Consider the following 26228-nt stretch of genomic DNA (forward strand, 5'->3'; position numbering starts at 1 on the left):
GAATCCCCCTCCGGTAGATCGTCAGAAAAGGCCCCAGATGGGATCTCATGGGTACAAAAGGTTGTGGCAGTGAAAAAGTGGTTTCGTGGCTCCCCCTGATGTTTTTAGGGTATAAGAGTATATATAGCCGAAAGAAGTACGTCGGTGGAGCTCCATGGGGCCCACGAGGGTGGGGGGCATGCCTACCCCCCTGGGCGCGCCCTCCTATCTCGTGGAAGCTTCGTGGACTTCCAGACTTCCACTCCAAGTCTCCTGGTTTGCGTTTGTTCCAAGAAATATCCTCGCGAAGGTGTCGTTCCGTTTGGATTCTGTTTGATATTCCGTTTCTGTGAAACACTGAAATAGGCAAAAAAAACAGAAACCGCACCGGGCCTTCAGTTAATAGGTTAGTCCCAAAAATAATATAAAAGAGCATTTTAAAGCTCATTAAACATCCAAAACAGATAATATAATAGCATAGAACAATCAAAAATTATTGATACGTTGGAGACGTATCATTCACTTCCCCAAATCTTAGAAAAGACAACTTAGGACTCTTCCCAGTCCACATCTCATGTGGTGTCTTGTCTACGGATTTAGATGGTACTTTGTTGAGTGTAAAAGCTGCAGTTTCTAGAGCGTATCCCTAGAATGACAAGGGTAAATCAAATTTGCTCATTATAGATCACACCATGTATAACAAGGTACGCTTCCTCCATTCTGACACACCATTTCTCTATGGTGTACTCGGAGGTGTGAGATGAGGTAATATACCTCAGCTTTTTAGATGATTGTCAAACTCTTGGCTCATGTATTCACCTCCACAATTAGATTGTAGAAGCTTTATAGTCTTGCCGAGCTAATTCTCAACCTCGTTCTGAAACTCTCTGAACTCTTCAAAAGTTTCCTACTTGTGCCTCATCAAATAGATATATCCATATCTACTCAAGTCGTCGATAAAAGTCATGAAGTACCGATAGCCACCTCTAGCAGTTGTGCTCACTGGACCACACACATCACTTTGTATAAGCTCCAACAGCTCAGACGCCCTCTCACAACCTTTTTCAAAAGAAGACTTAGTCATCTTGCCGAGCAAGCATTATTCGCATGTATCGAATGACCTAAAGTCGGACGAAGTTAGGAGTCCATCATCATGGAGCTTTTTCATGTGTTTCAGACTAATGTGTCCAAGCCGGCAATGCCAGACGTATGCCTGATTTATCTCATTAGGCTTATGCCTCTTTACATTCATATTATAGATAGGTTCCATTTCCAGATTCAAAATAAATAGCCCATCAACAATGGGTGCATAGCCGTGGAACATACCATTCAAAGATATTGAACAACCATTGTCCTTTAAATTAAATTCATAACCCCAACTCATCAAACATGAGGAAAAAATAATGTTTCAACTAAGTGCAAGAATGTAATAACAATTATTCAATTCCAATTTGAATCTGGAAGGAAGCTGGAGCTGCATCGTGCTGACCTCCAATGCAGGAACTCTTGCTTTGTTGCCAACCCTGATGTCAATCTCCCCTTATGCCACATGCCTAGTTCTTACCATCCCCTGCATCGAGTTGCAAATATGAACAACAAATCCAGTATCAAATATGCAAGAGCTACTAGATATGGCAGCAAGGTAAATGTTTATAACATATGTAACAAATGTACCTTTACCTGAAGAAGCATTTCCGACCTTCTTGCCATGCTCTGCAAGCCACTTGCTACACTTCCTCTTCCAGTAACCGGTCTCCTTGCAATGATAGAAAATGCTCCTTGAGTCTGGTCCAGACTTTGGTGCACCAGCAGAGATTACATTCTTCGTGCCCTTTGCCTTAGCCTTTTTCTTTGACCAACTCTTCTTGAACTTGCTGGAGTTCTGCACCATTAACACTTGATGCGTGAATTTCTTAATATCCTACTATGCCACCTTTAGCATCCCACGCAATTCAGAGAGCTTCTTATCCATGCCATGCATATGATAGTTCGAGATGACCGTCCTATAGCTAGGCGAAAGACAACCCAGAACTGCATCTGTAGCCAACTCATCCAAGAGCGGGAAGCCTAACTGATCCAAAGTCTGCACATACCCGATCATCTTGATCATATGTGGGCCCAGTGGATCACCTTCCTTTAGCTTGGAATCCATCCAGGATCGCCATATGTTGAACCTTTCGGTCCTAGCCTGCACCTGAAACATGCTCTTGAGACTCTTGATCATATCGAAAGCACCAACATCTTCGAAATGCTGCTGCAAATCAGGATCCATACAAGCCAGCATGAGGCAGCTGATCTTGTTTGATTCATCAACGAGTTTCTGATAGGTATTCTTGGTTGTGGCATTAGCATTATCGGCAGGTTCCATTGGAAGTGGTTCCTTTTTATCATGCTTGAGAACAATTCTCAGATTTTGTAGTGGGTGGACAAGATCACCTATGGGGCCACGGCCCCCTTGTGGTTCGGCAAGGGGGAAATCATGTTGCACAAAGAGGGGAAGCCATGGGGGCAGCGCGACGGCATGACGCTAGAGATTTTTATCCAGGTTTGCGCCACCGTGAGGCATAAAACCCTACTGTTGCCTTTAGTGGATTGGATGGTGGAACACGACAACATATAGCACTTGAGCCCGAAAAGGTGGCCTCCGAGGAAGAAACTACGCGCATACAAGTGCGAGGCGGTCCGAATCCCTTTCTATGTTGCCTTGAACCTCCTTTTATAGTGCAAGGGGTAACCACAATGGAAAAACAGTCATTATCTAGTGATTAGATAGCTAATAGTGCTATTATACCTAACTCTGGCAGTTAGGACAAAGTGCATTAAATGTAATGCTAGGTGTCATGTGGAGGGCGAATCCTGACATGCCTGACGTGCTGCTTAGTCATCTTCTTCTTATCTGTTTGACACGCCTCTTGGATGGGTGTCATGCGAGGATAATCTATCTCCCAACGAGACGCCACGTGCATGGTGGAATCCACTTAATCATCTTGGAGGCTCGACACTGCATTGATAAGTGACTTGCGTCGTCAGGCGGTGGAGTGGTGGTGTCTTGGTGGGATTTCCTTCCCATGGCGGCCCTGAGAAGACTTCTGGGGCAATCTTGGACTTGTCCTTGGGGTGGCCTCTGAAGGAAATATGCCCTAGAGGCAATAATAATGTTATTATTTTATTTCCTTATATCATGATAAATGTTTATTATTCATGCTAGAATTGTATTATCCGGAAACATAATACTTGTGTGAATACATAGACAAACTAAACGTCACTAGTATGCCTCTACTTGACTAGCTCGTTAATCAAAGATGGTTATGTTTCCTAACCATAGACATGTGTTGTGATTTGATTAACGGGATCACATTATTAGGAGAATGATGTGATTGACATGACCCATTTCATTAGCTTAGCACCCGATCGTTTAGTATGTTGCTATTGCTTTCTTCATGACTTATACATGTTCCTATGACTATGAGATTATGCAACTCCCATTTGCCGGAGGAACACTTTGTGTGCTACCAAACGTCACAACGTAACTGGGTGATTATAAAGGAGCTCTACAGGTGTCTCCAAAGGTAAATGTTGGGTTGGCGTATTTCAAGATTAGGATTTGTCACTCCGATTGTCGGAGAGGTATCTCTGGGCCCTCTCGGTAATGCACATCACATAAGCCTTGCAAGTATTGCAACTAATGAGTTAGTTGCAAGATGATGTATTACGAAACGAGTAAAGAGACTTGCCGGTAACGAGATTGAACTAGGTATTGAGATACCGACGATCGAATCTCGGGCAAGTAACATACCGATGACAAAGGGAACAACGTATGTTGTTATGCGGTCTGACCGATAAAGATCTTCGTAGAATATGTGGGAGCCAATATGAGCATCCAGGTTCCGCTATTGGTTATTGATCGGAGACATGTCTCGGTCATGTCTACATTGTTCTCGAACCCGTAGGGTCCACACGCTTAAGGTTTCGATGACAGTTATATTATGAGTTTATGAGTTTTGATGTACCGAAGTTAGTTCGGAGTCCCGGATGTGATCACGGACATAACGAGGAGTCTCGCAATGGTCGAGACATAAAGATTGATATATTGGACGACTATATTCGGACACCGGAAGTGTTCCGTGTGATTTCGGAGAAAACCGGAGTACCGAAGGGTTACCAGAACCCCCCGGGAGAAGTAATGGGCCATATGGGCCTTAGTGGAGAGAGAGAAGGGCAGCCAGGGTGGGCCGCGCGCCTCCTCCCCCTAGTCCGAATTGGACTCCCCCTCCTAATAGGAGTCCTACTCCTACTAGGAGGAGGACTCCTCCTTGGCGCGCCTATAGGGCCGGCCGGCCTCCTCCCCTTGCTCCTTTATATACGGGGCAGGGGCACCCCTAGACACACAAGTTGATCCACGTGATCGTTTTCTTAGCCGTGTGCGGTGCCCCCTTCCACCATAATCCTCGATAATATTATAGCGGTGCTTAGGTGAAGCCCTGCAACGGTAGAACATCAAGATCGTCACCACGCCGTCGTGCTGACGGAACTCTTCCCCGACACTTTGCTGGATCGGAGTCCGGGGATCGTCATCGAGCTGAACGTGTGCTAAAACTCAGAGGTGACGTAGTTTCGGTGCTTGATTGGTCGGGCCGTGAAGACGTACGACTACATCAACCGCGTTGTTATAACGCTTCCGCTTCCGGTCTACGAGGGTACGTAGACAATACTCTCCCCTCTCGTTGCTATGCATCACCATGATCTTGCGTGTGCGTAGGAAATTTTTTGAAATTACTACGTTCCCCAACAGTGGCATCCAAGCCTAGGTTTTATGTGTTGATGTTATATGCACGAGTAGAACACAAGTGAGTTGTGGGCGATATAAGTCATACTGCTTACCAACATGTCATACTTTGGTTTGGCGGTATTGTTGGACGAAGCGGCCCGGACCGACATTACGCGTACGCTTACGCGAGACCGGTTCTCCCGACGTGCTTTGCACAAAGGTGGCTAGCGGGTGTCGGTTTCTCCAACTTTAGTTGAACCGAGTGTGTCTACGCCCGGTCCTTGCGAAGGTTAAAACAGCACCAACTTGACAAACTATCGTTGTGGTTTTGATGCGTAGGTAAGATTGGTTCTTGCTTAAGCCCGTAGCAGCCACGTAAAACTTGCAACAACAAAGTAGAGGACGTCTAACTTGTTTTTGCAGGGCATGTTGTGATATGATATGGTCAAGACATTATGCTAAATTTTATTGTATGAGATGATCATGTTTTGTAACCAAGTTATCGGCAACTGGCAAGAGCCATATGGTTGTCGCTTTATTGTATGCAATGCAATTGCGTTGTAATGCTTTACTTTATCACTAAGCGGTAGCAATAGTCGTGGAAGCATAAGATTGGCGAGACGACAACGATGCTACGATGGTGATCAAGGTGTCGCGCCGGTGACGATGGTGATCACGATGGTGCTTCGAAGATGGAGATCACAAGCACAAGATGATGATGGCCATATCATATCACTTATATTGATTGCATGTGATGTTTATCTTTTATGCATCTTGTCTTGCTTTGATTGACGGTAGCATTTTAAGATGATCTCCCACTAATTATCAAGAAGTGTTCTCCCTGAGTATGCACCGTTGCGAAAGTTCTTCGTGTTGAGACACCACGTGATGATCGGGTGTGATAGGCTCTACGTTCAAATACAACGGGTGCAAAACAGTTGCACACGCGGAATACTCAGGTTATACTTGACGAGCCAAGCATATACAGATATGGCCTCGGAATACGGAGACCGAAAGGTCAAGCGTGAATCATATAGTAGATATGATCAACATAGTGATGTTCACCAATGAAACTACTCCATCTCACGTGATGATCGAACATAGTTTAGTTGATTTAGATCACGTAATCACTTAGAGGATTAGAGGGATGTCTATCTAAGTGGGAGTTCTTTAGTAATATGATTAATTGAACCTAAATTTATCATGAACTTGGTACCTGATAGTATCTTGCTTGTTTATGTTTGATTGTAGATTGATGGCCCCTGCTGTTGTTCCATTGAATTTTAATGCGTTCCTTGAGAAAGCAAAGTTGAAAGATGATGGTAGCAATTACACGGACTGGGTTCGTAACTTGAGGATTATCCTCATTGCTGCACAGAAGAATTACGTCCTGAAAGCACCGCTGGGTGCCAGGCCTGCTGCTGGAGCAACACCAGATGTTATGAACGTCTGGCAGAGCAAAGCTGATGACTATTCGATAGTTCAGTGTGCCATGCTTTACGGCTTACAATCGGGACTTCAACGATGTTTTGAACGTCATGGAGCATATGAGATGTTCCAGGAGTTGAAGTTAATATTTCAAGCAAATGCCCGGATTGAGAGATATGAAGTCTCCAATAAGTTCTATAGCTGCAAGATGGAGAACAGTTCTGTCAGTGAGCATATACTCAAAATGTCTGGGTATAATAATCACTTGATTCAATTGGGAGTTAATCTTCCAGATGATTGCGTCATTGACAGAATTCTCCAATCACTGCCACCAAGCTACAAGAGCTTCATGATGAACTATAATATGCAAGGGATGAATAAGACTATGCCCGAGCTCTTTGCAATGCTGAAAGCTGCGGATGTAGAAATCAGGAAGGAGCATCAAGTGTTGATGGTCAACAAGACCACTAGTTTCAAGAAAAAGGGCAAAGGAAAGAAGACGGGGAACTTCAAAAAGAACAGCAAGCAAGTTGCTACTCAAGAGAATAAACCCAAACCTGGACCTAAGCCTGAAACTGAGTGCTTCTACTGCAAGCAGACTGGTCACTGGAAGCGGAACTGCCCCAAGTATTTGGCGGATAAGAAGGATGGCAAGGTGAACAAAGGTATATGTGATATACATGTTATTGATGTGTACCTTACTAATGCTCGCAGTAGCACCTGGGTATTTGATACTGGTTCTGTTGCTAACATTTGCAACTCGAAACAGGGACTACGGATTAAGCGAAGATTGGCTAAGGACGAGGTGACGATGCGCGTGGGAAACGGTTCCAAAGTCGATGTGATCGCGGCCGGCACGCTACCTCTACATATACCTTCGGGATTAGTATTAGACCTAAATAATTGTTATTTGGTGCCAGCGTTAAGCATGAACATTATATCTGGATCTTGTTTGATGCGAGACGGTTATTCATTTAAATCAGAGAATAATGGTTGTTCTATTTATATGAGTAATATCTTTTATGGTCATGCACCCTTAAAGAGTGGTCTATTCTTATTAAATCTCGATAGTGGTGACACACATATTCATAATGTTGAAGCCAAAAGATGCAGAGTTGATAATGATAGTGCAACTTATTTGTGGCACTGCTATTTGGGTCATATTGGTGTAAAGCGCATGAAGAAACTCCATACTGATGGACTTTTGGAGCCACTTGATTATGAATCACTTGGTACTTGCGAACCGTGCCTTATGGGTAAGATGACAAAAACACCGTTCTCCGATACTATGGAGAGAGCAACAGATTTGTTGGAAATCATACATACAGATGTATGTGATCCGATGAATGTTGAGGCTCGTGGCGGATATCGTTATTTTCTCACCTTCACAGATGACTTAAGTAGATATGGGTATATCTACTTAATGAAACATAAGTCTGAAACGTTTGAAAAGTTCAAAGAATTTCAGAGTAAAGTTGAAAATCATCGTAACAAGAAAATAAAATCCCTACGATCTGATCGTGGAGGAGAATATTTGAGTTACGAGTTTGGTGTACATTTGAAACAATGCGGAATAGTTTCGCAACTCACGCCACCCGGAATACCACAGCGTAATGGTGTGTTCGAATGTCGTAATCGTACTTTACTAGATATGGTGCGATCTATGATGTCTCTTACTGATTTACCACTATCGTTTTGGGGATATGCTCTAGAGATGGCCGCATTCACATTAAATAGGGCACCATCAAAATCCGTTGAGACAACGCCTTACGAACTATGGTTTGGCAAGAAACCAAAGTTGTCATTTCTGAAAGTTTGGGGCTGCGATGCTTATGTGAAAAAGCTTCAACCTGATAAGCTCGAACCCAAATCGGAGAAATGTGTTTTCATAGGATATTCAAAGGAAACTATTGGATACACCTTCTATCACAGATCCGAAGGCAAGACTTTTGTTGCTAAATTCGGAAAATTTCTAGAGAAGGAGTTTCTCTCGAAAGAAGTGAGTGGGAGGAAAGTAGAACTTGATAAGGTAAATGTACCTGCTCCCTTATTGGAAAGTAATACATCACAGAAACCAGTTTCTGTGACACATACACCAATTAGTGAGGAAGCTAATGATAATGATCATGAAACTTCAGAACAAGATACTACTGAACCTCGTAGATCAACCAGAGTAAGATCCGCACCAGAGGGGTACGGTAATCCTGTTCTGAAAGTCATGCTACTAGATCATGATAAACCTACGAATTATGAAGAAGCGATGGTGAGCCCAGATTCCGCAAAATGGCTTGAAGCCATGAAATCTGAGATGGGATCCATGTATGAGAACAAAGTATGGACTTTGGTTGACTTGCCCAATGATCAGCAAGCAATAGAGAATAAATGGATTTTTAAGAAGAAGACCGACGCTGACGGTAATATTACTGTCTACAAAGCTCGACTTGTCGCAAAAGGTTTTCGACAAGTTCAAGGGATTGACTATGATGAGACCTTCTCACCCGTAGCGATGCTTAAGTCTATCCGAATCATGTTAGCAATTGTCGCATTTTATAATTATGAAATTTGGCAGATGGATGTCAAAACTGCATTCCCGAATGGATTTCTGGAAGAAGAGTTGTATATGATGCAACCGGAAGGTTTTGTCGATCCAAAGGGAGCTAACAAAGTATGCAAGCTCCAGCGATCCATTTATGGACTGGTGCAAACTTCTCGGAGTTAGATTAAACGCTTTGATAGTGTGATCAAAGCATTTGGTTTTGTACAGACTTTTGGAGAAGCCTGTATTTACAAGAAAGTGAGTGGGAGCTCTGTAGCATTTCTGATATTATATGTAGATGACATATTACTAATCGGAATTGATATAGAATATCTGAATAGCATAAAGGGATACTTGAATAAGAGTTTTTCAATGAAAGACCTCGGTGAAGCTGCTTACATATTGGGCATTAAGATCTATAGAGATAGATCAAGACGCTTAATTGGACTTTCACAAAGCACATACCTTGACAAAATTTTGAAGAAGTTCAAAATGGATCAAGCAAAGAAAGGATTCTTGCCTGTGTTACAGGATGTGAAATTGAGTAAGACTCAATGCCCGACCAATGCAGAAGATAGAGAGAAAATGAAAGATGTTCCCAATGCTTCAGCCATAGGCTCTATCATGTATGCAATGCTGTGTACCAGACCTGATGTGTGTCTTGCTATAAGTCTAGCAGGAAGGTACCAAAGTAATCCAGGAGTGGATCACTGGACAGCGGTCAAGAACATCCTGAAACACCTTAAAAGGGCTAAGAATATGTTTCTCATATATGGAAGTGACAAAGAGCTCATCGTAAATGGTTACGTAGATGCAAGCTTTGACACTGATCCGAACGATTCTAAATCGCAAACCGGATACGTGTTTACATTAAACGATGGAGCTGTCAGTTGGTACAGTTTTAAACAAAGCGTTGTGGCGGGATCTACATGTGAAGCGGAGTACATAGCTGCTTCGGAAGCAGCAAACGTAGGAGTCTGGATGAAGGAGTTCATATCCGATCAAGGTGTCATACCTAGTGCATCGGGTCCAATGAAAATCTTTTGTGACAATACTGGTGCAATTGCCTTGGCAAAGGAATCCAGATTTCACAAGAGAACCAAGCACATCAAGAGATGCTTCAATTCCATCCGGGATCTAGTCCAGATGGGAGACAAAGAGATTTGCAAGATACATACGGATCTGAATGTTGCAGACCCGTTGACTAAGCCTCTTCCATGTGCAAAACATGATCAGCACCAAAGCTCCATGGGTGTTAGAATCATTACTGTGTAATCTAGATTATTGACTCTAGTGCAAGTGGGAGACTGAAGGAAATATGCCCTAGAGGCAATAATAATGTTATTATTTTATTTCCTTATATCATGATAAATGTTTATTATTCATGCTAGAATTGTATTATCCGGAAACATAATACTTGCGTGAATACATAGACAAACTAAACGTCACTAGTATGCCTCTACTTGACTAGCTCGTTAATCAAAGATGGTTATGTTTCCTAACCATAGACATGTGTTGTCGTTTGATTAACAGGATCACATTATTAGGAGAATGATGTGATTGACATTACCCATTTCATTAGCTTAGCACCCGATCGTTTAGTATGTTGCTATTGCTTTCTTCATGACTTATACATGTTCCTATGACTATGAGATTATGCAACTCCCGTTTGCCGGAGGAACACTTTGTGTGCTACCAAACGTCACAACGTAACTGGGTGATTATAAAGGAGCTTTATAGGTGTCTCCAAAGGTAAATGTTGGGTTGGCGTATTTCGAGATTAGGATTTGTCACTCCGATTGTCGGAGAGATATCTCTGGGCCCTCTCGGTAATGCACATCACATAAGCCTTGCAAGCATTACAACTAATGAGTTAGTTGCGAGATGATGTATTACGAAACGAGTAAAGAGACTTGCCGGTAACGAGATTGAAATAGGTATTGAGATACCGACGATCGAATCTTGGGCAAATAACATACCGATGACAAAGGGAACAACGTATGTTGTTATGCGGTCTGACCGATAAAGATCTTTGTAGAATATGTGGGAGCCAATATGAGCATCCAGGTTCCGCTATTGGTTATTGACCGGAGACATGTCTCGGTCATGTCTACATTGTTCTCGAACCCGTAGGGTCCGCACGCTTAAGGTTTCGATGACAGTTATATTATGAGTTTATGAGTTTTGATGTACCGAAGTTAGTTCGGAGTCCCGGATGTGATCACAGACAAAACGAGGAGTCTCGAAATGGTCGAGACATAAAGATTGATATATTAGACGGCTATATTCGAACACCGGAAGTGTTCCGGGTGATTTCGGAGAAAACCGAAGTACCGGAGGGTTACCGGAACCCCCCGGGAAAAGTAATGGGCCATATGGGCCTTAGTGGGGAGAGAGAAGGGCAGCCAGGGTGGGCCGCACGCCTCCTCCCCCTGGTCCGAATTGGACTAGGAGAGGGGGGGCGGCGCCACCCTTTCCTTCTCCCTCCCGAGGACTCCTCCTTGGCGCGCCTATAGGGCCGGCCGGCCTCCTTCCCTTGCTCCTTTAGATACGGGGGCAGGGGGAACCCCTAGACACACAAGTTGATCCACGTGATCGTTTTCTTAGCCGTGTGCGGTGCCCCCTTCCACCATAATGCTCGGTAATATTGTAGCGGTGCTTAGGCGAAGCCCTGCGACGGTAGAACATCAAGATCGTCACCATGCGTCGTGCTGACGGAACTCTTCCCCAACACTTTGCTGGATCGGAGTCCGGGGATCGTCATCGAGCTGAACGTGTGCTAAAACTCGGAGGTGCCGTAGTTTCGGTGCTTGATCGGTCGGGCCATGAAGACGTACAACTACATCAACCGTGTTGTGCTAACGCTTCCGCTGTCGGTCTACAAGGGTATGTAGATCACACTCTCCTCTCTCGTTGCTATGCATCACCATGATCTTGCGTGTGCGTAGGAAATTTTTTGAAATTACTACGTTCCCCAACAGCCTTGACCCGGCCGGGCTCTCCTGCCCGACAAGGGAGGCCTTCCCAAGGTGATGTTCTGCTGTCTTGTATGACTTGGTCTTCTCGATCCGCCCCTTGAAATCACAACAAGCGGCTCATTTTGTTTGGTCTTGTTTTGGTATACTTGTGATCATCATTCCTTTATCAAGCCTTGGCTACTGGGGCTGAAGCTTCTTTGTCCGCGCAAAAGTTAAGGAAAACACACACCCCTGTTTGTGTACCTTGACAGATTTCTATACCAGGCGGTAAAGTTTGTTCCATTAAGTTTATCCTTTTCCAAGATTGATTTCAATGCGAAGTTGGGTTGAGCAGGTGGTGCAATTGATCTACAACAGAAAAAATATGCAATCACTAAGAAATGTGTTAATGTAGAGTAATTCAAGCCTTAAATAGAAATACTCCCACTGAAGTCGGCATCCCTCTGCGAACTCCCGGTGATTCAGGATTCGACTAGCGCATGCGACTAGTGAGCTTTAGCATCACTGCTAGCCAACATACTTATCTGGTAAGCAACTCCTTGCTAATCGTATCTCTATATGTCTCCTGCCGGTCGGGTAGGTATCTCATACCCTGGCTCCCAGCCTTCTTTGCCACAAGGCCCAAAATAGTTTTGATAGCCTTGTCAAGTTAACCTGATGTAGTGCATGTCTGTGTCTGACACGAACCCTTCAGTTCAAGGACACCTAGCAACACCCCAGTTTTATGAGCCCACTACTAGACGTACTTGGCATGCCAAGGTGCAACATCGGAGATGGCAATTCGCTTGAAATTAATGAGGGATCTTTCTAACATTTTTAACATGCATAGAAAAAAGGAAGCATAACAATCACAAATAAACACATATTGGTGAAATATTATGGCTCCTTCATGGATGTTCTTCCATGTTGGCTCTAACTCCAATGACCATCTAGGAACTCCATCTTGTTTGTCACGTCGGGACGCCAAGCCACCAACATGATCTCTATTATCCAACTACTACAACTGGTAATGAATTTACAGAGAATCACAAGTCGACACGCAGGTCGTTATAATGTATAATTGCAGCACTTTGGCTCCTGCTGGCTGACAAACATGACACACAAGCCATGTATAATTTACACACATGCATCACATACACATGAGACATACTATTCACATAAAACTTGCAAAACAAAGTTAATCACATTCAATCGGTTTGAGTGATCGTGTACGAAATACAAGGCGCTACGCACATGACGGTCCCCGTACTATTCGCATTAAATCTTTGACTTGTCCTTGGGGCGGCCTCGACCCGGCCAGGTTGTCCTGCCCGGCAAGGGATGCCTTCCCAAGATGATTTTCTGGTGTCTTGTATGACTTGGTCTTCTTGATCTGCCCTTTGATCTCACGAGGAGCGGCTCCTTTGGTTTGGTCTTGTTTTGGTATGCTTGTGATCGTCATTCCTTTGTCAAGCCTTGGCTGCCGGGGTTGTAGCTTCTGTGTCCGTGCACAAGTCAGCGGAAACACACACCGTTGTTTGTGTACCCCAACAGAGGCCCCCGGGCCTGAGCCATACGTGTCGCTGAACCCCAAACAATGCATGGATACATGTCGAAGAAGTGTTGTACATGCAGCGGTTGTTATGATGACCAGTCAATCCAACATCCACTCTGCATAATTACTGCAGGTCATGGGGTTGTGGAACAGTAGTAGTTAATGGGTAATGCGCCTGCAAAAGTGGTAACTTTTTGAGAAAAGACTGCGAAGATCCAGCCCCCACGCCTGTTACCAATAAAAAGGCAATGCGAAGGGGCGCTACTCATTCGTTTCCATCTCCTCTCCCATCATCTTCTTCCTCAAGCCAGGCAACCGCTCTCATCGCCATCACCTGCCTCCTACTAGATCTTTGGTCCATCCAGTGAGCTCATGAGATGGGGAAAAAGACGGCTGGTGCGAAGGGGAAGCGGGTGGCCACTACAAGGGATACCGCCACAGAGTGGAAGAAGAAAAGGGCGGAGGGGTTGGACAGGAAGCAATTGGAAGATGTAGTCTTCTTCCTGTCAAACTTCGATGCTAACACCCTGATCGCAAAGTATGCGTACATGTGGGGGAGGGAAGTTCTGAAAGGGCATGGAGCTCCCATGGTCTCGCCGGAGGGGGACAAGGTTCCATCGGATTCATACAACTTTTTCTGCGTGTATTTCTTCCGTGGCCTCACCTCCCGTTTCTCCTATTTCTTTGTGGCCATGATGACGGTGTATGGATTCCGTCTTATGGATTTCACGCCCAATGCAATGGCGTGCATGGAAATCTTTGCCCATCTGTGTGAAAAAAAATGGAGTTGCCCCCAATGTGGATCTGTTTAGGCATTTCTTCGTCTCGCAGGTCGAAGACAAATCTCACCGCTTGGAGAATATAAGTTGGATTCCTCGGGGCAAAAAGGATGACGGGGATTGTATCCCCGGCCAGCAGCGCGACAGATGGGATGAATGGAGGGCAGACTGGTGCTGGATTCTGGACAAAGATGTTTTGGAGTTCTGCGCGGCGTGAACGGAATGCGTTGTGTGCAGCAGCGACTGGAGCAAACTAGGCCTTAATGACGTCAGGCTCCGCCAGACGCTGAACAAGATTGCTTGCCTCAAAGCGACCGGGCTAACCATCGAGCAGGTGGGGCCTGACTTTCTCTGGTGCTGCATCGCACCATTGCAGAGGAGGGATAGGTTTGCCTGGGAGTATGGGAACTCCGCCAACAGGATGCGCCTGTACCCAGGCCCCGCCAACAACTTGTCAATCTACGGCCATGGCTGGCTATGCGAACAGTTGTTTGGAAGCCTCAGGCCGTTCCATCTGCCGGCAAGGGTTGACCCGTTGCACATTAATTCCGCCCGGCACCAAATTCTGAAATGGATGCCTGACTGCAACACTTATGGAGTCGCGCCGGATTGCCAACTGCCAACACTGAATTCAGAGATAGAATGGGTCACCAGTTTGGAAGAAAGGGCTTCTAGGGTGGAGAACGACATTGTCAAGCGCACTTCCCCGACAGAGGCAGGGTTCATCGTAAAGCGGATCATAGATGACAGGGCGCTTTAGGCTGCCAAGAGGGAGAGGCCCGGAGAGGAGGTGGAAGCTGAAGGCGAAGGTTCCTCTGAAGAAGGGAGTGAGGAGCACAACACAAAAGAGCTTGCCGGGGCTGACCCTTCCGGGGCCGGAACTCATCACGCCGCGGAAGGAGAAGCCCAAGAAGAGAATGAGGCTGAAGAGGCAGAACAGCCTAAGGCGGAGGAGGAACGGCTCACGCTGGGTCCTCAAGCCCCAAGACAAGACCCATATCGACTCCCTCGCAAGTGGACCAAACGGGGAAAGGCAGCTCCTGCCTCCTCGACAGTCACCAAGATGGCGAGGAAGATCGCCTCCAAGACTGACAAGTCAGAGGTGGTGCACAGCCAATCTACTCGCCTGTCGGAGGCCACAACTCCACCCGCCAAGCGACAAGCCATTATTGGGGTTAACCTTAGACCCCAGTTGAGTCCAGCTTCCTCACACAGCTCGACCATGCCACGAACCTCGGTCCTGCCAACGAGCTCAAAGCTTCCGGGAAGCTCCGCTCCTCCAACTCTGAAGAGGGGCGGCGTATGCACTAGGCTCCATGCTTGTAGATCTAGAGTAAGGAGATCTACTGAACTTCTTGCTGAGGTACTATGCATTTGATAGTTGTTGATTCAATCTTGTTTGTTGACTTGGCAGAGAAGAAGAACCCCTTGTCCACCGGGCCAAATGAACAAAGCACATGGCAGCGCCTGGGCCTTTGGCGAGCACGGGTCTGGCGGGGGACAGGACAGGGGATCTTGTGCCCAGCCCCCAGCTGAGAGCCCGGCATGATGGCATGGGGCAAGTTTCGCCCACCCAGAAAGATGTGAAGGAACATGCCCCATCCCCCGCCAAGGGAGGAGAGGAGATCCACTAGGGTGGGGCCCACCAAGAGAGGTCCTCCCCAACCAAGGTATAAGCTCAGAAATCACTGGCAAGGGCTTCCGCTGAGGGGTCTGTTCACGCTGAGACCACGGCTACCGAGGGAGTGGACACGGATCGCATACCGACAACCGACGTTGCCGGGAAAGCCGCCGCCCCTCCACGGCAAACACCTCCAGGTAATCCACTTGCCCTTGTCTCTTTTTACTGGAATTGCTTCGTATCTGGGTATCTCATTATCGTTGCTTGTCGATTTTATTTGCAGCATCGGCAACCGAGGAACTTGAGTTGTTGGAGGAAGTGGCCAACATCGCGAAGGACGTTGTCGAGGAGGCCACTAGGATTGCTGCCGCAGAAGGCCAGAAGCATGCTGCTGGGAACATCCAAGAACTCTCAAAGGAAGCTGAGGAGACCCTCGACAACACATCTGGCCCAAAGATAGTGGTTGAGGAGGAAAATCCCCTTCAAACCATGGTCCCTCTTCCCTTTTTTGGCACATCGGCTGCAGTCCCACAACCATCCTGAAGCAATCTGGCACTGGTCCTTGCCCAACCTGGGCTTGCAGCCCATGGCTCATCCGTTTAAGTGGGCATGGATTTTGATGAAGAGATCAGGCGCATTCTGGCAGCGCTGTCCCAAAGAGTCGAAGAAGCTAACGATTCTTCTGACGGCGCCAAGGACTTGTCCCTTTTGGAGTCCATGGCGGGAGTAATCAAGGACGTGAAGAGCAGTGATACGTCCATTTTGCATCATGCTTTTACATTGATATTTATTGCATTATGGGATGCACATTATGGCACAATACTTATGCATTTTCTCTCTTATATTATAAGGTTTACGGAAAGAGGGAGAATGCCGGCAGCTGGAATTCTGGACCGGAAGGAGCAAATCCGAGAGACCTATTCTGCACAACTCCAAAAGTCCTGAAAATTTGCGGAGAATTATTTGGAATATATAAAAAATATTGGGTGAAGACAGTACCACTGGGGACCCACCAAGTAGCCACAAGGGTGGGGGCGTGCCCTACCCCCTAGGCGAAGCGTCGCCGTCTCGAGGCGAAACCTAGGCAGAAGCAATCTAGGGCTCCGGCTGAGCTGTTCTGCCGGGGAAATGATACGTCTCCATCGTATCTACTTTTCCAAACTCTTTTTTCCTTGTTTTGGACTCTAATTTGCATGATTTGAATGGAACTAACCTGGACTGACGCTGGTTTCAGCAAAATTGCCATGGTGTTATTTTTGGCAAAAATAAAGTTCTCGGAATGACCTGAAACTTCACAGAGATTATTTTTGGAATAAATGAAAAATATTGGCGAAAGAATCAACCAAAGGGGACCCAGCACCTCTCCACAAGGGTGGAGGGCGCGCCCTCTAGTCTTGTGTGTCCCAAGAGGCTCCAGCGACCTCAACTCCAACTCCATATATTCACGTTCGGGGAGAAAAAAACCAGAGAGAAGGATTCATCGCGTATTATGATACGGAGCCACTGCCACCTCTTGTTCTTCCTCGGGGGGCAGGCCTGGAGTCTGTTCTGGGCTCCGGAGAGGGGGAATCGTCGTCATCGTCATCATGAACCATCCTCCATCACCAATTTCATGATGCTCACTGCCGTGGGTGAGTAATTCCATCATACGCTTGCTGGACTATGATGGGTTGGATGAGATTTACCATGTAATCGAGTTAGTTTTGTTAGGGTTTGATCCCTAGTATCCACTATGTTCTAAGATTGATGTTGCTATGACTTTGATATGATTAATGTTTGTCACTAGGGCCCGAGTGCCATGATTTCAGATCTAAACCTATTATATTTTCATTAATATATTTGTGTTCTTGATCATATCTTGCAAGTTATAGTCACCTACTACGTGTTATTATCCGGCAGCCCCGGAGTGACAATAGTCGGGACACTTCCCAGTGATGACCGTAGTTTGAGGAGTTCATGTATTCACTAAGTGCTAATGCTTTGGTCTGGTTCTCTATTAAAAGGAGGCCTTAATATCCCTTAGTTTCCAATAGGACCTCGTTGCCACTGCAGGGTAGGACAAAAGATGGCATGCAAGTTATTTTCCATAAGCATGTATGACTATATACGGAAGACATGCCTACATTATATTGATGAATTGGAGCTAGTTCTTTGTCACCTTGTCGGTGCGACAAACCCTGGGTCTGATGACCAACTGTGCATGGGCACAAGATCAAGATTGAAGCACCAGCTTAAGTCGGAGATTGAAGGACCAAGAGATTTGAAGAACCAACATGCAGCTCGGAGGGACCAAGATCGAGCCTAAGGAGCAAGATATTGGCAAGATAAGGGCCTCCCTTGCCAGGCAGGAGAGCCCGGCAAGGGGCGAGGCTATCACCAAAAGTAAGCGACCGAGTCTCCCCGGCAAAGCCTGCCGGGGCTCGCGGGGGCAGAACCACCCCACCAACCACTCAAGCACGACTCATGTCCTCAATCAGTGCGGTGTCAAGTTGCGAGATGATTAAGTGGTAGTCGTTCGCCACATGGAAACCATTTCCTACAGAAGAAGCCTACAAATGACACCCGTCCTACAACGTTTCAAGATAGCAGGTGCGGAGCTGACAACATAGCCCGGCAGGCCTTGCCGAGCGACCAGTGATGTGACACTTAGTGGCACATTTAATGCACCATGTCAGCCCGCAGAGTTAGTTATGATAGCACTGTTTGCTATCATATCAGTAGATAATGACCACTTTGCCACTGTGGTGACCCCTTAATCTATAAAGGGAGGCCAATGGCACTCGTAGGAGGGGTTAGAAGGTTGGAAAGTTGACAGAACCCAAGCCACCACAAGCGTGTGGTCACTGCGCCCCTGAGGCAAACCTTGCCGGGCAAGTGTACTGCGCACCACAACATTCATTCCACCATCAATCCACTAAAGTAGGAGTAGGGTCTTATGCCTCGCGGTGGCCCGAACCTGGGTAAATCTCTTGTGTGCTCTCCGACACACTGCCGTACGCCAGTCCACTCTTTGTGCAACGTGTTGTCCCCCTGCTGAACCAACAAGGGGCCACCTGGTCCCATAGGTGGCCGCAGAAATCTCGCGACATCTTTGGCGCGCCAGGTAGGGGGAGCGCTTGCGCAAACCTGAAAGTGTACGACAGACGTCATCTTCATCGCCATCTTCATCCTCGACAGCGCCATCGACCATGGCGCCCAAGAAGAAATCTGGCACCTCGGCCCATCCATCCACCTTGAAGGCTCCACCGCCTGTGGCCTCTAACGCCGGGGGGCACGGGAGCGCGCGAGGACGTGGACGCTGCTGGGGGGCGTGGTTGGAGAATGTGGCGCTGTTACCACCTCCCCCGCGGCTGACACGGGGGCCAGAGCTACCGGAGGAGAACATCATTAGCAGCCTCTCACGGTCAAGCTCTGCAAGGTCCAGGCAAGGGGGTCAATCCGTCCGCTCCCCTTCCTCTCGCCGACAAGCACAGCCGCAGCAACGGCACTCGGTCTGGGGTGAGCCATCGCCCTCCGGTCGCCCCCACCACGGGAGTGGCCGCGGCGAACGCGCCTCCTCCAGGACGAGCCAACCAGGCCGCTACACTCAACGGAGACGCTGATCTTCGAGCAACACCACTGCGCGACCATGTTGCCCCAATGGTCGTCCCACAACAGCGTGGGCGCAACGCCGCCACCGCTAGCACCATCCGGAGCTAGGCGACGGTGCGGTCGATGTCATCGACATCCATGCCAAGCACGGCCACGGAAGCCATGGCGCGAGCTCAGCTATTACTGAGGTTTTCGCCAGTAGCCGAGCAGATGGATGAGTGGCGTGCCACCATCCAAAGCCTGCTCAGTTTCACTGAAGCTGGGGGCTCACGACGAGCTTGCCCACTACAACCTTCCCAAGCAACAGCCACCGCCCGCGCCGCTAGCCGTACGAAGGGGGCTGTCCCCACGGTTCAGTCCCCACCACGGCAGCCGGCGAGGGCGCAGCAGAATCAAGACCCTGACAATTTATCAATGGCCTCTTCTAACCCTCGAGCATGTTCAGGCCAACGTCAAACCCCAGAAGACAGGCAGCAGGGAGACGCATGCGTCGTCGCTGAACGGCGACGCAACGACCTCCGCTGTCGGTGTCAAAACCAGCGCATCTCGAGTAGGGGGTCCCGAACTGTGCATCTGAGGTCGATGGTAACACGAGGCAAGGGACATGATGTTTTACCCAGGTTCGGGCCCTCTTGATGGAAGTAATACCCTACATCCTGCTTGATTGATATTGATGAGTATGAGGATTACAAGAGTTGATCTACCACAAGATCGTAATGGCTAAAACCCTAGAAATCTAGCCTGTATGATTGTGATAGTGTTTATGGACTAAAACCCTCCGGTTTATATATACATCGGAGGGGCCTAGGGTTGTACAAAGTTGGTTACAGGGAAAGGAATCTTCATCCGCACGCCAGGCTTGCCATCCACGCCAAGGAGAGTCCCATCCAGACACGGGAAATAATCTTCTATCTTGTATCTTCACGGCCCATCAGTCTGGCCCATGTCCAACAGGTCGGACGCCCGAGGACCCCTTAATCCAGGACTCCCTCAGTAGCCCCTGAACCAGGCTTCAATGACGAGGTGTCCGGCACGCAGATTATCTTCGGCATTGCAAGGCGGGTTCCTCCTCCGATCACTTCAAAGCATCCACAGAAAACGTGTCCGGCTCTGCAAAACAAATACCACACACAACCGCAGAGAGTATAATATTTCATGAGTCCAATTTGCTGACAACGTTTGTAGCGCGACATCACGTCCCTTCCCGGTCATTACTTTGAACCGTTGTTTCTTTAGCCTCTCGCTCCACGTTTCAAGATGCGGTTTTATTGGCATGTCTTGTCGAAGCAGAGATCATGTCCCCTTAATGTGGGATTCTCATCAATACAGGCGTGGGTAACCCAACCATTTCGTTGGCATGATCCCTTGGGAATAGGCAAGCTTTAAGGATTATGAGGAGGCATTTGATATTCATCGCCTTTATAAAGGGGCACAGACCCATATTTCTCCTCTACGCCTACCTCTACTCCAACCTTTCCAACCTCGAGTCCCAGCACCCAGGTTTCAAATTAATTGCTCTAAGCCTCCCAGTCATGTCTGGACCCAGCCTTCAAGGCCGGTGGGTGGCCTCCACTGTCACAGAGGAGGATATCGCGGAGCTCCAGGTGGCAAGATACCTGACCGCGGAAATCCCCCATAGGCTCCCTGCTAAAGGACAGGTTATTCCTACTCCCAGATCTGGCAAGAGGGTCGTATTCATCTCCCACTTCCTCCGGGGGATAGGGTTCACTCTCCATCCCTTCGTTCAGACTCATGTTCTATTACGGGCTATATTTTCACGATCTAGCTCCGGACTCCTTTCTTCACATCTCGGCGTTCATTGTCATGTGCGAGGCCTTTCTTTGCATTCCCCCACACTTCATCTTATGGCTCAAGACCTTTAATGTGAAGCCGAAGGTAATCGAGGGGAAGCAAGTAGAGTGTGGTGGTGCTACGGTGAACAAGCTCACCAATACTCTTTGGCCAAAAGGCTCTTTCACGGAAACTTCCAACCTATGGCAGCGGGAGTGGTTTTACATCACTGAACCCCGTGGTACCTAGTGGCAGCTACACCTGCGTTCCGATCTGGCCCTCCATTACGGCTTGCATCATGTATTAATAAGGGACTGGACTGGGGATCAATTGACGACGTGCAGACGCTACAAAGCCGCATCCGGAGCCTCCTCGAAAAGGACACCGGCCTCATCAATGTAATCCAGGTAATGCTAGTCCGCCGGGTCCTGTCGTGCCAGCGACGGCCTCTCCACATGTGGGAGTTCCATTCGAAAGGACCACGGACCCTTCAGCACTTCTTTGGCATGATGCACAGAGGAATGTGGAAGTTATTCTTCGGGACACGAAAACAGTGGCCGGATACCACCGAAGACATCGGCCTCGACTGCAACCATCCGGATACCTCGGTAAGCACTCGACTCCCAAACATAGCTAAGTTAAATATCCCGTAATACTGAGAAAACAATCTTCGAACAAGGCTGGATAAAGAAGGAGGAACGAATTCGGTGTTTGGCCCCTCTTCCCGAGGACTCAGCTAATCCTGTATTAACAAGGATGCTGGCTCTGGCGCCGTATCAAGTGCCGGCAAAGGAGGACAAGGAGGAGAGCAAGAAGGCCAAAGGTGTCCTCCATTCTAAATGTACACCAGACACTCTGTCCAGGGAGATTGGAACTCCCTCTTACGAAGACAAAAGAGAAGGAGAAGCTGACATCCCTTTCCCCCATGGGAAGAAGACGACTGCCTCTGAAGATTTGGAGGTAAAGGCTCCTAAGCGAGGGAAGATCTCCTTGTTAGGCAGTTCGGGTCTGGAAGACGACGTTGTCGCGCAATTCCTCCGTAAGGACAAGCCCTTAGCCGAATCATAAGTGAACAAGGGTGTCCTTAACATATCCTGTTCCTTTCCACTTACAAGGGTAACATCTAAAATATATGTTTGCAGCCCGGCACGCGGTCTTCCTCAATAGTCCTCCTCCTCGGGGGTTCTTCTTCCGGAGATGATGGAAAGCGAGACGCCTCCATAGACCTTCTCACCCAATAGGGCAGACGATTTGAGGTGTCTTCCCGGAGGATTTCTCCTGATCAACAAGTGGTGCGAGGGACAATGAGGACCACTCCCGAAGGTGATACTTCGGTAGTCCAAGGTCCGGGGTGTGCGGCCCCTTCTGGGACTAGCAATAAAGGCCCCGGACTATCCGGTTTACAGACGGAGACGACTCTAGTGTCGAGTAAACATATCCCTTCGAAGGGAGTCCGCACTCCCACCGCCGCTTCTAGGAATCGGGTGGCACCGGATACATTGATGGACATGTTGCGACATGCGTCCATCTCAGAGGAACATCGTACCTTAATGGGTACGATAGTTGAGAGGATTTTGTCCGCGAGAAGCAGATTGAATGAAGCCTTCACGGGCCTGCTAAGAGGCTTCGAGGTATGCAATGTAATATTTTCAGTTGCACTCTACGTGCAAAAATGCACCTGTGTATAGGTAGTAGCCCCTGAGACTCTGATGGGCATCCAAAAGGAGGCGATCAGAGGATCAAAAAAAGATATGCCCAGGAAATAATCTAATTAACTGGAACACAGGTTGTCTCATCCATGGCGACTGCCCATGCTACAGAGGTTGCAGGTCTGAAGCAGAAACTTGATGTGGCGGATGACGACATCACACTTATTAACAGGCGGCTTGACGAGGTGCAAGGTATGTTGTGGGGCAGTCAGTATATATATGTATAATAATATGAGCATGAAGCTGAGATTTATATACTAAGATATGCATAACTGCAGATAGTGCTGCCGCGGTTGAGACCCTTCGTGCTGAGCTCGTCCGGGCCAACGAGCAAGCCAGGATGAGTAATGCTATTAATCTTCTTAGGGTCATTTGGGAGAAAAATGCCTTTCACAAATCAGATGCCTATGCATAACCCAATGTTAATGGTATAAAAAGTCTACCCATATAACTTTCTCTCTTTTTCAAACTACAATGACGCTAAGCTTTGCTATTAATCTTCTCAGGGTCATTTGGGAGAAAGTATTATACCAGAATCAGCAAGATCTGTTGGTGGCTCAGAGAAAGCAAAAACGAAGAAGAAAAAGAAGACAGCCAATTCTTTACAAGTACGACCTGAAATGCCTTCCGCAAACCAAATGCCTGGGTATCTACCACAGTACAACCCAACCCAAATGGTAAAAGAAGTCTTCTTTTTAACTTTTTCTCATTTTCAATCCTCTGGGACCTAAGCTTTGCTATTTACCTGCATAGGGTCATATGGGAGCTCCGGCCAATCTTGTACACCCCTATTTAGCAAATTACGACTCAAGTCTGCGACAATCCATTGGTACCTCTACCCCTGCGATGTTGTCAGGGCAAAATCTATCATTCTCCCAACAACAGACTCCTACAAGTGGTACCTCTACCCCTATGATGATGCCAGGACAGAATATATCATTCTTGCAACAACAGACTCCTACGAGTGATACCTCTACCCCTGTGATGATGCCAGGAAAAAACCTATCGTTCCCCCAACAACAGACTCCTACATGTGGTACCTCTACCCCTATGATGATGCCAAAACAAAATCTATCATTCTTCCAACAACAGACTCCTACGAGTGGTACTTCTACCCCTGTGATGATGCCAGGACAGAATCTACTATTTTTCCATCAACAGAAGCCGGCTTAATCGATGTTACAGATTTTTATCTCATGTATTTGCTTGCAATTCTATTAGAACCTATGAGTATACGACCATGCTTGCAATTCTTACTTGTTCACGTGACTGTCGATGGAATGCAACAATTTTTTTCTACCTTTCATGCACTGTAAATATTGTGAACTCATTCACCGGTGTACTCCATCTAAAGACATGTCGCAAAACAATGATCACACCCAAGTTCTGTGAATAGTATTGTGATTTCTAGCATGTCTACTGCTAAACAAGCAATATGAACTATGTTGTTGTAAGAATACTTTGCATCAGGTACAAACTGTAGTACGACCAACATCCAACAGCATAGATTTTATATCTAACCTCACAAGCAGAACTGTAGTTGATCACTGTGACAATGCCGGCGTTGACACTGTTGACCCACGTCTTCTGGCCTCATGTTGTCTGTAAATATCACCAACATCAGCTAATTAAAATTCAGTTCATCCAACCAGTACAAAACATGATCAACATTTTGTGCTAGACACTCCCATCAGAGAGGGTCACTCACTGAGCATGTTGAGGAGCAAGGCGACCTCGGCGGGCGTGAGCAGAGTTCTCACCAATACTTAATGAAGGAAATGCTTATAGTAGCAGCATACACCTGCTCAAATAGTATCATACAAATGAATGAGTTGCAGTTGATACACATCTAGACTAAAACGTGAGGCTAGCATTAGTACATACCAAACAGTTTCATTAGTAGTACGTCTCAAAAAACTACGGTCAGCTCAAGGCCTGTGAGATCTGTCGTCTTTCAGCTGTAGAATAGTTGACCGCCTCAATTTTGTGATCAGCAGCACGGCGTCTGCGTCCGCCTCTGCTGCTGCTTAGCTTCTACTGCGGCTATACTAGCAGGGAACACGCGCGAAGGCGCTGCCAGGAAGCCAAGTCGCCGCCGGCGACAGCCGCCACGGTGGCCACGGTCTAGGCGTCGGCGGCCGCCGCGACCGTTGCCTCGTCGGTGATGTAGGCGGCGTCGCCTCAATTTGGTCTGAGAACAAATCCAATCAGCAGACAACAAATTAGAAGAACGAAGAAACAAACTGGATCGAACAGGGAGGGGTCAAGGTCAGCAAGCAGGAGGAGCAAAACCAGGAGGCGGAGGTGGTCTTGAGATTGGAGAGGGCCGGCATCTATGACGGGGGTGGCGCCACACCTGCTCCAGGCCATGGCCTAGGCCTGATCTGATTCAATCTTGAGCTTGTGCAATAGCTGCCTGCTTGGCTGCGGTGGCAAAGTGAGCGGCGGGAAGGGACGGGGAAGTGCGGCGATGGGAGCAGAGGGCGGTCGCTGGATTCACTCGATGCCTTCGCTCCCCGCGGACCACGGTCGGCTGTCGGAAGTGAGAGCAAAAGGGGACGAAAGGGTACGAAGCGGAATACGTACGGGGAAGGGGACGGAATACGGGAGCTCCGCGAATTGTTTTCTCAGAAAAAATAGACGGCGGGGAAAGAAAAGGGCCCAGTCGTTCGATGTGAGTTTAACGTTTCGGAAGCACCGATGGGAGCACGGGACGGGAGCAAGCAAGCCCCGTCCTTTGTGGTGGAGGTGGACGTGGCCTTCCAAAGCAAATATTAACTTCTATGATGTACTCTTTCCTTCTTGCATTATATGATTGCATACAATCTGGTAGCCGTGGCTTGTCAAAGTAGCAACCAGGTAAATCCTGGTGCGCCTGCCTGTACTCCATAGGGGCGACGGCCATGAGGTATTTTCCATCGTAGAACTGAAAGTAATATAGCACGTAAATATTTTGGACCTCTGACTGAACAATGTCGATAACTGATATAGCTGATATTTGGGTCAGATCATCCTCCTCCTCTTCAAGTGAAACCGTCCTCGGTTTCAAGTCAGTCTCGCCAGCAACATTTTTGTCAGCACATTGAATGTATGCCAGAAAATATTAGCGACGTCAGACTCCTTTTCATTTGCTTCCTCTGGCTTGTTCATTTTTTGCAGTCGTTCTTTCCTTCGGATCTTGAACGCCTTCTTCTCCAAAGCCACAAGAACATATTTTGTACCTCGTAGGACTGTGTATGTATTGGCGAGATAGTCATGTGTAGTATAGTTTTTCTTGTACCATGGCCGTCCCAACAATATATGACACGAAACCATCGACACCGGAATTACGACGCACAAAACCTCACAAGAAAATTTCCGACTGAAAACAGTACCATAGTTTGGTGCGTGATGTCGAGCTTGTCGTTGCACCACTTCAGCATGTATGGTCGTGGATGTGGTGTCATGGATAGCTCCAACTTCTCTACCATGTTGATGCCGACCGCGTTGACCGAGCTGTCATGCTCAATCGTCA

General features: G+C 47.3%; 1 long non-coding RNA gene across 13 annotated transcripts; it reads right to left on the reverse strand.

Annotated features, from left to right (window-relative positions):
• Nucleotides 1-291: 291 nt before the first annotated feature.
• Nucleotides 292-25336, reverse strand: LOC125513530. Of its 13 annotated transcripts, none has more exons than XR_007285985.1 (6): nucleotides 24599-25336; nucleotides 24423-24515; nucleotides 24236-24316; nucleotides 1660-1861; nucleotides 1469-1549; nucleotides 292-336 (listed from the first exon to the last, which is right to left on the reverse strand). It is a non-coding gene; the product is annotated as an uncharacterized LOC125513530 (long non-coding RNA). The 13 variants fall into 13 exon arrangements; XR_007285986.1 differs by having other exon boundaries at nucleotides 299-336; nucleotides 1654-1861; XR_007285990.1 differs by lacking the exon at nucleotides 1660-1861 and having other exon boundaries at nucleotides 299-336; nucleotides 24599-25332.
• Between the last annotated feature and the right edge of the window lie 892 nt (nucleotides 25337-26228).

Source organism: Triticum urartu, chromosome 6, assembly GCF_003073215.2.
Source record: "Triticum urartu cultivar G1812 chromosome 6, Tu2.1, whole genome shotgun sequence".
Classification (NCBI taxonomy): domain Eukaryota; kingdom Viridiplantae; phylum Streptophyta; class Magnoliopsida; order Poales; family Poaceae; genus Triticum; species Triticum urartu.